This window comes from Dipteris shenzhenensis, chromosome 1 (assembly GCF_047967505.1).
Source record: "Dipteris shenzhenensis isolate YYH24624 ecotype China chromosome 1, Dip_SZ_1.0, whole genome shotgun sequence".
NCBI lineage: Eukaryota > Viridiplantae > Streptophyta > Polypodiopsida > Gleicheniales > Dipteridaceae > Dipteris > Dipteris shenzhenensis.
The window spans coordinates 68,012,006-68,028,975 of NC_141596.1; positions in this window are offsets into that span (position 1 = coordinate 68,012,006).

Below are 16,970 nucleotides of genomic sequence, written 5' to 3' on the forward strand. Positions count from 1 at the left end.
AAATGTGCGCATGATGTAACGAGCGCGTAGAGCACGAAAAATTGAGCGATTTCCCTTTTTGGAGCACCCTCAAATTCTTCCTGGATCAAGAGATACGACTTAATCTAGGTGGAGGGGCAAAAGGAGTGCAAATGGTGCTCAATGATGATGTGTCACTGTGAGTCACATGCAGTGATGATGTGGCACTGTGCTTAGCAAGAGGTGTGCCAGTGAAGCTCTGTGCTGAGGTAGCAGGAGTGTGCACATGCAGTGTGTGCACAGTGTGCCTGGCAAGGGACTGTGCCTGCAGAGGGTCAGTGCTGACTGAACTGCTGAGGTGGCACAGGTGATGTCAGCAGGGTGACGTGGCACTGATGACGTGGCTTGATGATGTGGCCTGATGATGTGGCCTGATGACATGGCAGTGCTGACGTGGTAGATGACATGGCAGTGCTGACGTGGCAGATGATGTGGCAGTCTCACGAGACTGCTGACGTGTCAGATAAGGATTGCCACGTGTCAAGATAATGTGGTGATGTGGCACGTGGGTAGGATAAGGTTGCCACGTGTCCAACTGTGGGTCAGCCAGTTAACCCAAGGTCATCGCAACCAGACCCTGGTTCTATTCTATCTGCCACGTGTCTGACTGTTGGGCACCGGAATCTTTGAAAGATTTTGACGGAATCTTCGAGATTTCGTCTCCCTGCGGATTTCCGTCGATGCTGTTGACAGTGTGGCTAGGCGTCGGAGAGCCGTTTGCGTCTATGGGTTGCTTTGGAGAAGGTCGCTCACCACATCGTGAAGGAGTAGAGCTTTGATGGTCGGGTCACCTAGCATCCCATGGAGCTCATCGAGTGAGCTTGTTTGCCGAATCGTGAAGGAGAGGCGCTGTTGATTCGTTTGTGCCGGGAATGCCTCCCTTGAGAGCCAAGATCGGCGATCTCCACCGCCTCTGCAATAGCAGGCTGCCTCAGGTTGGAGCTCCCGCAGCTTGCCGGAGGATTTTGACAAAGTGTTGTGATGCCTTCTACAGCTGAGTTACTCAATTCAATCGCCCCGAAACGCACGCCGGAAGCTCCAGCAAGATGTCTTCCAGATCGTATTCCAATCTCTCAGACCTCACATCTGACTTTCCTCCCTCCTTACCTCGAGGAACCAGACGTCTTCCCCGGGTCATGACGGTGCCTGGCATACTCTCAGAGGTCCGCGACGACGATTACAGCAATAGTCAAACATCGGAGGTCACCTCCTCCGTCGCTCAGGACCGTTGCATCATCGCTGCAAACATTCTGCCTCTCAATGTCCAAAAAAGCGACCGGACAAGAAAGGTTGGTCTTTCAGTTGGGATTCCGACTCGCTTCTCTTGCAGCTGAAAGATGGACTCCCAGACGAAGCCTTCGTTGACATTAAAAGTACGCTCCAAGCAGTCTGTGGTGCCTCTGCAGTTAGTCGCTGAGTGGTTCGGAGGTGTAGGAGGCGTTGTAGGAGGCGACTCGCTGGCCGAGTTGTTGTATGCAGGCTTTGATGGAGTAGATTGCTTTGCTCCTGTAGTAGAGGCCGTGGATGCCCTCCTTAGCATGTGTTGTAGTCGCCTTAGAGCCTAGGTCGTAGCTCGAGGCTGTGAAGTAGAGCATGGTAGTCGCCTGTGCTTGTAGTCCCATGAGCTGCAAGCTTGGAGAGGTTTGAACCAAACATAAAAAAACTCTCTCTCATGATATCACTCTCTCAAAAGAATCATACAACCACTCATTCTCACATAAGAATGAACGGAAATCATTGACAAAATATTTCTCTCAACACAATGAATGGAAATTTTCTTTCAATGAACGAAAATTCTCTCAACGGAAGTGAAGGGAAGGATCTCACAATCACTCAAGAGAACTCTCAATCTCACAATCTCTCTCACACTCTCAAGAATCTCAATGTCTCAACGGAAGACAAGGGAGCTCTGATACCATGACAAAATATGAAGAGGGGAGAGGAGAAGAGTGGAGATAAGGAGAGAGGGCACAGCTAGAGAGCACACCACAAATGACTAACTGTACACTAGAATTAGTTGAAAAAATAGAATATATACAAACCCTTTTAGGGTTAGGGTTAGGGGATCTAACCCTTTCCTTTATAGCACTCTATAAGGTTAGTGCTATGCACATATGATCACGTGATGGTGCTATGCACACATGATCACATGATGTTGAGCATGAACTCTCAACAAATGGTTCTTGACATAGCTCAATAACTTCCTAACGTAGACTTTTACTTAGTGTTAAAGCCATCATCTTAAAGCCAAAATAGCCTAGGATTGATGCACTCTATAAAATAGCTTGGCTATGTTGCCCATGGGCACACATTAGGAGAAGTTTCAACTCAAAAGGTGTCAGTTTTTTAGTTTAGAAGAATTAATGATAGGGTACACCTATATGCATCGAATATTTGCCTTGTGTGATACTTTGGAACATACATGTGGCAAGCTCTACACATGTTCAAGTAGCTAGATAGCTTTTTAAAAAAATAACAACACTTTAAAAGTCCTTGGATCTTACCAAATTAAATCACATAAGAGTTCTTAATATAGAACTGATGTTATGGATATATATTTGCATATATTTTAGCACTTCCATGCCTTCTTTTGGAACCCTCTCTTTCAAATGCATAAGGAGAGTTAGTTAACAACCCCAAAACAAAATGACTATTTTTGGATTTACATGGATATTAATTCTATGCCTTTTTTTGGCATGATTTCTTTTGAACTTATGGAATACTCACGTCACATCCTCATATAATTTAGGTTGCCTCTATATCTTAAACAATTCCTCTCCTAATATCTTGATCCTCTCCTAGGCCTAAGTCTCAAAACTCCCTTTTTGAGTTTGACAATGGTCATGATCCCTTCAAGTAGTGAGCACCAATACACCCCTGTCTATAGAGCATGGATTTGAACTTAGTTGTTACATGTATTGATTATAATTTTCTCTTGACTTTTCAAAATTTCATATCAATTGCAAATGTGTTATGGGTTCCCAATTTTCCACCAATGGCACCCATCTGGTGACCTACAAAGAAGATATATACAAAAGGTGGATCAAACTTTTGACATATGTGCAAGAAGGAGGTCGTTGACCAATGATAACATATATGAGGCACTTATTGGAGTTGGATGATGATACTATAAAAAAGATCCAAGAAGAGATAGAGTCGGGTGATATTGGATTCATCAATTCTAAACAAGATAAGTCAGTCACTGACATGTCTCAAAGGGCATTGGGAATGAAGCAAGACAAAGTATTTAAGAGGAGAGTGTTCACCTTGTGACACCCAATTCCATCATTTGGGGCCTGGGACAACCTTGCAAACTATTTTGACATTAGCCGAACTATTTATCAAAGCCTGCATGGATCTTGCAAGACATGGATTAAGGAAAAGCTCCAAGTTGGTAGAGGAACCCCTGACTTCCACTATCTCGAATCAAGTATGTTGAATGGATTATAGATCTCAAAAAAGATGGCAGAGCAGCCTTGCGTCAAAATCTTGTTTTCCATGGACAGACTAGTCTCTCTAGCGAATATGGAAATGGAAGGTGATTAATTCTGAATGCGGCACTTTAAGGATGGCCTTCCTCTGAGCATGTGCGTGCTTGACACTAGTTTACTAAATACATTCAGTGGACTAAAGATACATGTTAGAAGTTGATTAAAGGTGTGATGTGGACCACACTATCTCCATCATAGTTTGTTTTTTAATCATTCTTGAGTATGATAGAGATGGTAAATCTAAAGGATTCCATTGTTGTTGAGTGTGTAATTTGGATTCAAAGGTTTGTCTATGTCATTCACATGGAAGATAATGTGCTAATGGGTTTGATGGAGACATTTGGTATTTTGACATGCTTGAGATCAGATGGTAGGTTTATTAAATTTGATCACATCGTGGAATCACCAAGCTCTATATTATACTTGAGGGTAACATTTTTCTCAATAGTGAGAATGAAGAGATAACAGGGTATCCATAGGAGGCTATTAAAAGTTGCATCATAAAAGAAAGTATACTGTGTTTTGTAAGGAGGAACAATATGTTTTTGACTTCTTCACCAAAGGAGTTGTTGCAATGCATGCATTATCCACTCAAAGAAGAGTGGTCTCTTTGCTGTTACAAATACACAAGCCATGGATGTTGAGTCCCTTTATTTTGATCTCGTAACAAATGATCCATTATCAAGTTCTAGTCTGGCATCAAGAAGCCACTTCGAATATATCTTGATTCGCCATTACCTAATGATGATGATGGTGAGTCCTTGAAACTTTTGCCTCATATGAACTGCCCATAAACTTGCTAGTATTTTGCTTCTTACATCACTAGCAGATTTGTTAAGGGATTCATAGCATGTTATTTCTTGTTTTATGACTGAAGCAACCATTTCAATAATATAACATTGCCATTTTTATGATGAATTCTTGGTTTTGTATGATTTGATTTAATTTGATGTATTGTAATATTTGTTCTTTTAAAGAGTGCTTTCTTCAGATCCATTGGAATTTGGAGATTGGCGTTGATGCCATTCTCCTAATGAGGTTATAAAGAAATTCTCCACAACATCCGAAGGGGGATGATGTCATTACTATTCCCTAAAAGAAGAATGGTACTAGTGCCATTTCCTCACCACTTTGTTTGAGGTTGTTGAAAATGGATCTAGTGCCATTCTCTTCATTTCCTAAAAGTTTTAGAATCTTTGCAATGGATTTTTATTGTGTTTAAAGTGCTCCATTGAGAACCCTCATGATGTGGAGAATGGCATTAGTGCCATGGATAAATGTACAAGTGTAGTTCTCTCCATAAGGTGAGAGAGAATAGCACTTTGTGTAGTTCTTTATGGCACAACTATCATTCTCGACTACATCATAGGGAGAATGGCACTAGTACCATTCTCCACAACCACATAGGAAGAATGGCACTATTTCCATTCTCCATAACCTTAGAGGGAGAATGCCACTACTATATTGTAAATATAATGAATGAATTTGTTAAAATTACACTACACAGGAATCATTGATCATGGAAGGAGACCCATGCAATGTGTTATGCATATCCATTGGTTATCATTTCCATAATTGGGCATGCACATTTTCTTACTACGCGGCATGCATGAGTGTTACAAGGTTGGCATTGGGATGCTTCTATCCTATGTGTATGTCCTTGATGAATATGAAAATTTACATGGAATTTTATCCCTTTAAGGTCTATGCAAAGTTTCATAGCCATTAAATATCATTTGCATATGGTTAGGCATGCATATCATTCTCAACTACATCATAGGGAGAATGGCACTAGTACCATTCTCCACAACCACATAGGACACTAGTACCATTCTCCACAACCACATAGGAAGAATGGCACTATTTCCATTATCCATAACCTTAGAAGGAGAATGTTACTAATATATTATAAATATAATGAATGAATTTGTTGAAATTACACTACACAGGAATCATTGATGCATGGAAGGAGATCCATGCAATGTGTTATGCATATCTATTGGTTATCATTTCCATAATTGGGCATGCATATTTCCTTGTTTCTCACTACGTGGCATGCATGAGTGTCACAAGATTGGCATTGGGATTCTTCTATCCTATGTGTCTGTAAGGCCTTGATGAATATAAAAATTTACATGGAATTTTATCCCTTTAAGGTCTATGCAAAGTTTTATAGCCATCAGATATCATTTGCATGGTTAGGCATGCATATTTTCTTATTTCTCACCACGTGTCATGCATGAGTGTCAAAAAATATGCATCAAGATGGTTCTATTGTATCTGTGTGTCTTGAATAGGTATGAAAATTTTAAAGAGGCTTAGGACCATGAAAGGTATCATATCCATTAAATACGATTCATGGTGGGCATGCATATTTTCTCACCATGCGTCATGCATGAGTGTTAAAGAATACGCATTAGGGTGCTTCTATCCTATGTGCCTATATTTGACAGGTATAATGCTTTTCATAGGACTTAATATTGCCCACATTAAGGCCTGTTCAAATTATTATATCCATCAGATATCATCTTCATGCTTGCATATTTATTTTTTCATGTTTCTCAATTCATGTCATGCATGAGTGTCAAAAAATATGCATCGACATGCTTCTATCCTATGTGCGTATCTCAAATGGGTATGAAACTTTGGAAGAGACTTAATATTGCCTAATTTGAGGCCCATGCAAGGTATCATACCCTATTGATGGACCAGTTCACTCACCCACGACCAACTTAAAGGTATTTGATGCTTGGTGCTACCGAACCCTATGCAGTGCTCAGTGAAGATGCTTGCTCTTGCAATCCGTTAGTGCAGCTTGCTTGGGTGAAAGAATAGATGCCAACATTAAACACTCAAAGCTAGGGGAAAGTTTTTGAAGGGAAAAACCATATGATGATGGGAGAGCCTAGTTCACATTACTTAGGAAAAGCAATACTGAATGCACAACACCATAGATGAATAGACAAGGAAATAAACTTGTACTGATATAAACTCTTTACAACCAAGATGCCTTGGCTTTCAATGAACAATCAATAACAGCTTCCTAAGTTATGTTGTGTCAGCAAGGGGTTAAGGGAGAATGGCTCAAGGATAGACAAACCTCGCAAAGTTGAGGCATGCAAGGGAAGTCTGATGGCACTAGCCGGAGGCTCCACTATTCCGCTAGTTTTCTACTCATACTATCACCACTATTGCTCAATGGGTGTTTACTATTTCTTCTTAGTGTCTCCATCTGTCCTTTTAGTAGAATCTTCATCTACCAATAGCTCCTCTGAGGTATCACCCTTAGCTACCCCCTTAGATGAATTTTTTAGTGCCAGTTGGATGCCCTCATCATCGTTCCCCTCTAGAAGCTGTTCATTCTCCTCATTACCTTGACTAACATGATAATTTTGCTCCTTCGCGCCCTATTCTCCCAAGCACTATTCATCATCTTTTGCTCTTGATGGGCCCACTCTAGGTGCTAGAATTATATGTGGCCACTGTGCCTGGCCAGTCATCGTAATGTAGCATGCAGAGGTGGGGACTGAGCTTGCACTGGGTCTGTTCCTTGATAACTGCCATTGATTGGGACTTGAATGACTTCTCAAAAGTTGTGAATACTATAGTCACTGCAAGTTCATTCTCTAGAGCTGCCACCAATCGAGCTACATACTACTGTGTAACATAACCCATGCTTTTCTTTAGGCTAATGAACTTAGATAGAAACCTGGATATTGTCCTTAGTTCCTCATTGAATGCCTTACTAAATTAGGTAGCCCTATAAGCTTGAATAGCTATCCTCATTATGGTAAGCATTCCACCATTAAGAAGAGGCTAGCTGTCCTGGATTTGGGTGTGCCTTGAATCAAAACACCTCCTCTAGCAATGTTGTTTTCGGACGAACATGGAAATTGTCAACAATGATGCTATGGTCCACAACATCCTAAGAATCTAGTATTTATTCTACCAAAGCTTCATCCCATGCCTGCTTCCATGGTAGATAGGAAAACTTAGGTAGGAGTTTCTTACTTCTCAAAATTCTCCTGATAATCTTGTTGGCTAAAATCTTCAATGGGATGTGGAGGCAACACGTGCTTGCACCTCTTCTGGTGGTCTATGCGGTCTCTATGCTCCTCCATGGTAGCAAACAATACAAGAGGATGATTGAAGGTGAGGATGATGGAAAAGAGTAGAAAATAAAGGAAACTATTTGGCATAATAGAAGCAAAAGGGCTATTGTAAGGGACAGAGACAAGAAGACTGTAAGAAATTACAATAGCAAATGACGAAGACCCAAAACCAAATGTATCCAAATGGGGTCTAAAATTGGGCGACCCATCACTTGAATGGCTACATGATTAAAGTGGAGTACCCCTTTCTTGGATATGATTATCTTGAATTAAGGCCCCCATAACGTTCAAACTACCATGTGTTGGCATGCAGTGTATCTCTTCCACTATCACTAAATAGCTAACCAGCACCGTGTTGGCATAAAATTCACCGAGGCATTATTAATTGAGTAACTTGCATCTAAGTTTTTCATGATCAAGGAACCCACTACTCGGTAGGGCTTCACTTTACTCCCATTATACAACTCGGGGAATACATTCCCTTGTAGATGTTCGAATTGTATTGTCCCATTGGAAAAAACTTCAGTTAGCCGATAGGGATCGTTCCAACCAAGTTTGAATTTTTTTTAAAGGGGTCCTAGCATGGCATTATATAATATATTGTATGAGCATACCCTTCTTCAAATGGTTAGGCACAATATGTCTATCATGCCATTCCTTTCTCTTGCATTATATCACCTACTGTGACAAGGTTGCTGAAAGGCGTAATTCATCTAGGTGGCTTAGCTGTTGCAATCGCCCATTGATTGAATATGATTCATCCAAGTGATGCTCAGTAGTGATACAAGGACTAGGGATAATAAATTTTAAGGGGACTATTTCTTCCAAGACAAAGGCCATACTGAAAGGAGTAAATTTATAGTGACTTCATAAGCAGTTCGGTATGCCCAATGTGCGGAATGTAGTTTAGTATCCCAATAATTGTTAGATGATTGCATTGTTTTTGTGAGAATAAGCTTGAGGGTCTTGTTCATTAACTCAGATTCACCATTTCCACAAGGATAATAAGTGGTTGAAATTGTATCCATGATTTTGAATTTAGTCTTGAGCGACTACACAACGTCATTGAGAAAATGTGAACCCTGACCACTAACAAGCTGTATAGGACATCCATATCTGCAAATGATAATTTCAAAGATAAACTTGGAAGTGTTCCAAGTTGAGTTATCTCAAAGTGCCTTAGCTTCAGCCCTCTTAGTACCATATCCAATAGACACAATAATGTATTTGTTCTATGTGAACCTGGTAGGTTTCAAGGGGCCAACAAAATCCAATCCCTATCTTTAAAAAGCTTCCCCAAGGAAAGTAGGTTGCAATGGTATAGAATGATTTGGCAATAACTGTCTAGTGCACTAGTGGCAAACATCACAATGCATATCCTTATTTTGAGCATCCTTAAACAAGGTTTCCCATCATAATCCTATCTACAATACTTTTCTTTCAGTTAGCTCTCCTTGAAAATGTCCTCCTGAAAGACCCAAATAATCTTCCTATAAAATGATTGCTCACTTGTGTGGCATAACTCAATGATGAAGAACACCTTTGGCACACTAACAATAGAGTTTAAAATGTACTTTCATGCCTTCAAGGCTAATTGTCTATGCTTGTCATGAGGCATTATCTCAGGAAATGTACCCTTACACAAAATAATGCCATAGCATATTCATGCTCACAATAGTCAACTACAAAGAGTTCAACATTTAGAAGTTTAGTAGCAACACCTTGAGTATCTTTCAGGGTAGGTAGTCTAGACAAATAGTCAGCTCCATGAGTTTTCTTGCATTTATGTATAATTTTAAAATTGAACACTTGAAGAAGAAGCATCGAATGCAGAAGGCACCCTTGAATAATAGTCTTGTTGATCAAATAAAGCAATGCCTGATGCATCATCCACATATAACAAAAAAGGATTGCCAAGTAAATAGTGTCTTAGTTTTTGCACACTGAATATTATACCCAAAGCTTCTCTCTTAGTGGTACTATAGGTGGACTCAGTGGGCATCAATAAGTAATTGGCAATTTCTTCGCCAATATGGTTCCTTGAATGCTTGGAGTGCCCAAGGGATGGAAAAGTCCCATTATAGAGCTCAAGGTGCTTATTTCAAGAGTACGTGACATAAATGGGTGATTAATGGAAGTAATGCTCTTCATGAGATGTTCGAGTGGTTCTATCGTGGTATAGTTCGGTCCTCCTGTGCAAGGAATAAAGCTTTGCAAACGGAGTTAGCCCAAGCAGTTCGTCAACTCAAATGAGTAAAAGAAGGCATTCATGGATATCTTCGCAAGCTTGCAGAAAACATATCCCACACCGTCTTAGGAGATAGTAATATTTTTTGTAATCCTCTCTTCCTCTTCATATCCACTGACTGCCAAAGTGTACTTGGACAGATCTATAATTTCATCAAAGGCTGTATACAACACAGGCCTTCATAAAATTATAAATCTCATGTACACTTAGGAGATAGTAATCCTCTTTGTTATCCTCTCTTCCTCTTCATCTTGTCCCCTTTATTGTTGAACTGTACTTGGAAACATCTATAATTTCATCAAAGGCTAGCACACAACACAAGTAATTTTCTGTTGTGGCTAGATTGGGCGTTTCTTTTCATGTGCCATCAGAGTAGATTAGTTTATCCATAGAGGATAAAAATCAAAAGCAGCTAATCAAAGCCATGTCTAAAAATTCCTAACTAGTTCCTACTGGGAGTCAGTCCCTATGCTCACATGCAGTTTCATATAATCACATTTCCTAAAGCCCGACCATCTTCAAATCAATGAGCAGATTTTAGAGTGTTCAGAGGTATTGGCAAATTGTTCAATAGGCAAATTGCACATCATTTCCTTTTGCACTCACATGCCTTCATTGTAAAGCCCTTATAAGCTATTATTTTGGCATTTGAGCACATTATTTGAGCCTTGTAAAGCTTCTCGACTATTCTCGACATCATTTGCCACGTAAGCCTTGTAACAGATTGGAATATATTGCAATTCTATCTTCAATGTGCTCATATTGCACTTGATTTAGACAGTGTTTTTCACAAGCACTTTGAGTACTATTTTGCATCATGTCTACTACTAGCAACCTCAATTTGGAGGCATCTACAAAGTTAAGACAAAGCACACTATCATACACATAGTTATTCATGCAATCATCTATCGATCAACCAAGTAAGGGCTTTTGTTCTCCAATCACAAAATCCAAAATAGTTCAAGGATGTTTTCAAAGAAACAATTAAAATACAACACAAGCAAGATTAAAAGAATTAGCTCACTTCACTTCGAGCAACAAGCAAGTGAGGTATAATACTTGAGAGACGAGAAGTCCGGTATAAGACTTGTGAGAAGAGATCCTCAAACTCAAAAAAATGCAAGAAAATGACACCAAACCCTATTAGTGATGCGCATCATATATAGGAATAAGTAACAAAGTGTCAACAGTAGCACATAAATGAAAAGAAAAGATCAATCAACAAAGTCAAATATGAACCGGTTCACTCACCCACGACCAACTTAAAGGTATTTGATGCTTGGTGCTACCGAACCGTATGCAGTGCTCTGTGAAGATGCTTGCTCTTGCAATCCGCTAGTGCAACTTGCTCGGGTGAAAGATTAGATGCCAACATTAAACACTCAAAGCTAGGGGAAAGTTTTTGAAGGGAAAAACCATATGATGATGGGAGAGCCTAGTTCACATTACTTAGGAAAAGCAATATTGAATGCACAACACCATAGATGGATAGACAAGGAAATAAACTTGTACTGATATAAACTCTTTACAACCAAGATGCCTTGGCTTTCAATGAACAATCAATAATAGCTTCCTAAGTTATATTGCCTCAGTAAGGGGTTAAGGGAGAATGGCTCAAGGATAGACAAACCTCGCAAAGTTGAGGCATGCAAGGGAAATCTGATGGCACTAGCCGGAGGCTCCTAATTGTGTCAATGTAACATGTTGTGCTTGGCTTCTTCATCTCCTTTGATAACCAACCTTCATTTGTGATGCTTGCCACCATTCCTCGACCCAACATCCAAAAAAATATTGTAGCATTTGCAACCTCAATCTCCAATCTGGAGAAACTGTGCTTTGCAATCCTTATTCAAGTCATTCCACGTGTACTATTCGGATCCTAGAGATCAAGCTGATCGTCTCTATGATGAAATGAATGAGCTCAACATTGCACTCTTCAATAAAGAGCCAAGAGTCATGCTCTAATGGAAATGTTAAACATCCAGCGGCCTATCAGAAACATCAAACTCTAGTAGTCCAGAGCCAGTGATGAATAACATGTGGCAATATTTCCTAAGCCCTTCTCCTCCAAGCTGCCAATCAGACAATCAAAATGTAGATGATTTTCTCCACAACAAAAACACTTGATTTGGGATGTATCTATTTTGTCTTTACCATTCTTACCTTTGTCCTTCTGCTTAGGATGTGGTGGCTTACCATCCTGCTTAGGATGTGGTGGCTCACCATTCGAGGGCCAAACATCATTTGTCACTTACTCTTGTTGATTTTTACCATTGAACCAACATTCTGAGTCATCATGCCCAAACTTGGTACATGTATTACAATACTTGGTTTTGCATTCTTCTTCCAAGTTTCCACCATTAGAATACTTATTAAACCATTTCTCATTATTACCCGATTTTCCTCCAATGCTCAATTTCTTTAAGGCCTTCTTTAGCTCGGTCTTGAGCTTATCTTTCTTTGCTAGCATCTCCTTGATGTTGATATCAGCATCTTTCTTCTTTGCCTTGCTCTTTATGCCCTCACTCTTTTCTAGAGAAATAACTCGATTTAGCAACTCTTCATAAGACTTATTATCTCCAACTTTTGCAGGTCTACCTGAGTGCACCTTGTGATCAGCCAGGCTTGTATATACTTATATTTGGTATAGTACTTAAGTGATTGATAAGAGCTCACATCCTAAGCTTAAAGTCTAGGATGGACCCTCCTTTTTTTTAATTTTATCTCACTTAGATTTTTGTGAACATCTTCTTTATTAATCTCCTGTCTAAACTTCTGTAATGCTTTAGACATCATATGCCAAAGAGGAAAATATCCAATTGGAAACTAGTTGAATCATCTCTAAGCATTTTTTACTAGAGTCAATGGGAAATAGTCCATGTATTCCTCATCTGCCATGGCACCATTGATGAGCTCGCAAGAAACTCTACAAATGGCTATATGGGTCTTCATCATCAGTACCTTTGAAGTTTTGAAATTTTACCTTAATGTTGGTGCTAGACTGAGACTTCTCTGCTCATTCCAGAGCCAGTTCCATTCTACTTGCTCCATACCCAAGGTAGATATGTCTTCCCCTTAGAAAGATAGAGTCATTGGTATGAGGTCATTTTCGTCCAACTGACAACTGATTGGTTATACTATCCTCAAACCTAAGGGGTGCAAATCATTGTATGTCTATAGGCCAAGTAAAATTTCTGTCCATTGTGAGGGCAACTCAAGAAAATTGCCTAAGCTATGCCCCATTCACTTTCTTAGGTATTTGGTGGCAAGAACCCTTAGTAATAGCTTCCTAACCTAGCAAGCTCATGTGAGAGGAAGAGTGCTCATCACAACACACTGCTCTATATCCCTATTATTACAAATCCTTTTTTTGCTAACTAAGTAAATCTCCTTCTAAAAGATATAATGCTCGTTGTACCACACTGCTACTTGCTATTAGTTGGCTGCCTACAATCATCTGTGCCTCTAATTGTGAGTGGTCCTCAGTCCAAAAAGTTCCACTGCTTCCACTTCCCCCAAGCAAGGTAGCACTTGGTAGTCTAGAACCACACTCATGTGGTGGCCTTAACTTGCACTATTATTTGCCCTAACTTGAGGGCCAAAATACCCTTTGCATAGTTGCACATACATATTTCCTTGTTTCTCACCACGCATCATGATTGAGTGTCAAAAAATACGCATCGAGATGTATCTATGCTATGTGTATGTATTTGAATGGTATAAAACTTTGTAGGAGCCTTAATATTATCCATTTTAAAGATTTTCATGGCTGGGTAGACATATTTTCTTGTTTCGCATCCCATGCATCATGCATGTGGATCGAAAAATATGCACCATGTTGCATCTATCTCATGTGTGTGTTGATGAAGGCTATGATAATTTTTATGGGATTTAATATCAACCATTGTAAGGCTTGTACAAAGCATCATCCCCATCAGATATGATTTGCATGGTTGGGCATGCATTTTTTCTTATTTCTCACCACATGTCATGCATGAGAATGAAAAAATATGCATCGGGGTGCTTCTATCCTATATCGGTGTCTCCAATGTATTTGATTCATTGAAATGCCCTAATATTACTATTTTAAAACTTTGATAGAGTATCATATCGATAGAATACAATTTGCATGATTGGGCATGCATATTTCCTCGTTTCTCAACACCAATTGTGAACAGGTGTTGAAAAAATGCATCAGGATGCTTCTATTGTATGTGCATGTCTTTAATGGCTATGAAACTCTATACATGTTTCTCACAATGCATCATACATGAGTGTCACAAAACATGCATTGAAGTGATTCTATCCTATGTGGATGTCTTTGATAGGTATTAAACTTTGTAAAAGTCATAATATGACTAGTTTAATGTCTATTCAAAGTTTCATAACCATTGGATATTCTTTTCATGGTTGTTATGCATGTTTTCTTATTTCTCACCCTTTGTTAGGCATGAGTGTCAAAAAATATGCGTTGGGTACTTCTAACATATGTGCATATCTCTAATAGATATTGAACTTTACATGGGCTATAATCTTGTCCACTTTGAGACTTGTGCATAGTTTCATACCCATCAAGTAGCATTTGCATGGTAGGCATGCCGTGCATCTCCTTGTTTCTCACCTCATGCCATGCATGTGTATCTAAAAATACACATTGAGATGATTCTATCCCATGTGTGTGTCTTTAATGGTATCAAGGAGCCTTAATCTTACCCATCTTAGACTCCTAAAAAGTATGATACCCATCCGAATCATGTTCGTGGTTGGGCATGCATATTTCCTTGTTTCTCACCATGTACCATGCATGAGTGTTTAAAAATATGCATGGGGATGCTCCTATCCTATGTACAATTGTCATATGGATATGAAACTTTTCACATGACTTTATATTACTCAATTTAAGGATTATACAAAGAGTCATACTCATCAAACATCATTTTCATGGTTGCACATGTATTTTTCCTTGTTTTGCTCAATATGCATCATGCATGAGTGTCAAAAAATATGCATCGAGGTGCTTCTATCCAATGTGTGTCTTTGATGGGTATGAAACTTTAAATGTTACTTATTTTTACCCACTTTGAGGACCATGAAAGGCATCATATCCATCATATATCTTTTGCATGGTTGGGCATGCATTTTTCTTGTTTCTTACAATGTATCATGCATGATTGACCCAAAAACAAATCAAGAAGATTCTATCCAATGTCCTGTCTCTGATGGGTATGAAACTTTTCATGGGTCTTAATAACAGCCACTTTGAGGATTGTGCAAGTTATCATACCCATGAGATTTTGTTTGCATTCTATATTTCCATATGTGCATGAGCCCACAAAAGTGATAGGTTGTACTTTTTCTTCTAAGAGGTTAAAGATGTAAATATTAGGGGAACATAACTTTATATGATCTTGCCTTTGATGACTTTTTATAAAACAATTGCATTGAGTACCTATTAGCGATTGTGATTTCATTTAAATGATTGTAAAATGGAAGAAGCCTACAAGAAATAAACATTCCAAAAGTCATAGTGATTGTTTGAGGTTGGTAAGAAATGGCAATCACATTGAAGAGTTTGTCAATCATTAGACTATAAGAAGCCTCGAGTCACGAAGGTAGAACTATAAGAAAATCTTGGTGTCTTATAAGAGCTACAAGCTGCATTTCTCTCATATGCCTCTTGGCAAAAAACAATATGGTAGCAATGAGATACTATAGAATTACTCCATGGAGAGACCTTAGTCTCTTGAATTTCTTCAAGGGACTTGGTTTCTCATGTTCCATATGTGCCAAATGACTAAAGCTCTCACAATTTGCTAAATGGAATAAAGAAGATCATTGAGACACCCTTTATCTCCCAACAAAGCCATCTTCCATGATAGTCTTATAAAAATAGCATAAGATTCCAAATCTTTGTAGATTCTCCAAGTTCACCCTCTCATTGGCCTTTTGCAAAATAACTCTCAACACGAGTCTATCCATAGACATCCATTTCCCTAGCCTTGAAGAGCTTGACATGCCCTATAAAACAATTTGAGAAATGCCTCAATTCGAGTCTAAAGAAAAAATTTATGTCTCCATGAAGTTAACCTTCCTCCCTACATGTGGCTTGCACCACATGTGGTATCCTAAAATGTTTTTCAAACCATTTTCTTTCAAAAAGTGATTTGGCCCTTTACTACACATTGTTGTGCATGCCCTTACTCTTCAAGTCATGTAGCATCTATAAAGCCAAAGCATGCTGGCCTCCCAACTCTAACAAATGCTCAAAGTGCAGGTCAACTACAGCCTACAAACATGATACAACATGGACCAAGTATTAGAATGATTGAATGAATATATACAAATGCAAATCAAGATGGGACTAGTGACAATTAAAGTTAGATGCACATGCTTGGGCATCAAACAAGTCATTCTCAGCATGTTCGGTGTCTAAGCATGCTAGGGTCTTAGAGAGATGTTCAATTGTCAATTGCAGCTCAAACATCCTCTTTATATCTATAGAGTCTAATTGCAAGGAACATAACTCAATCTTTGCTTCCTCCTTCTCTGCTCTAAGTTGCTTCACAACTACACTTACACTTTCCCAACTCCTCTTCTTAACCATTGCATTTATTAATGAAGTGTTTGCCCTGTCCAATCAGTTTTAAGTTCAGCATCCAAGTGATTAATCAGAGAAATAATTTTTTCCCTCTGCATGCGGGTGGCAAACAAGCATACGACCCCTATTTTTCTTGCCATGCCCTGTAAATTGTCTCCTTGATATGGGGATTTCTTCAGGACACCCCTTCTCATTTGCTCCAGGGATATCATCCTGAAAGTAATATTCCTCATCATCATGGATTGCAGAACTTTCTTCATTATTTCTCTTCCACTTAATGTGTGGCTCTCAAAATAGCCACTTTTCTTTAATTCCTCGACATGCTGCTCTGCAAAAATTGCCCATGCAAAATTGACTGAACTTCCCTGGTCAATCGCAACCAGATTAAATTGATTTGTGTACGCCCTTGCAAAGGCCATTGTAACCTCCATATTAGTAGGGCATTGTTTTTGGTACACTGTATTGTGGAAAAGAAGAAAATCCCTATATGCTTCAGGACGAAC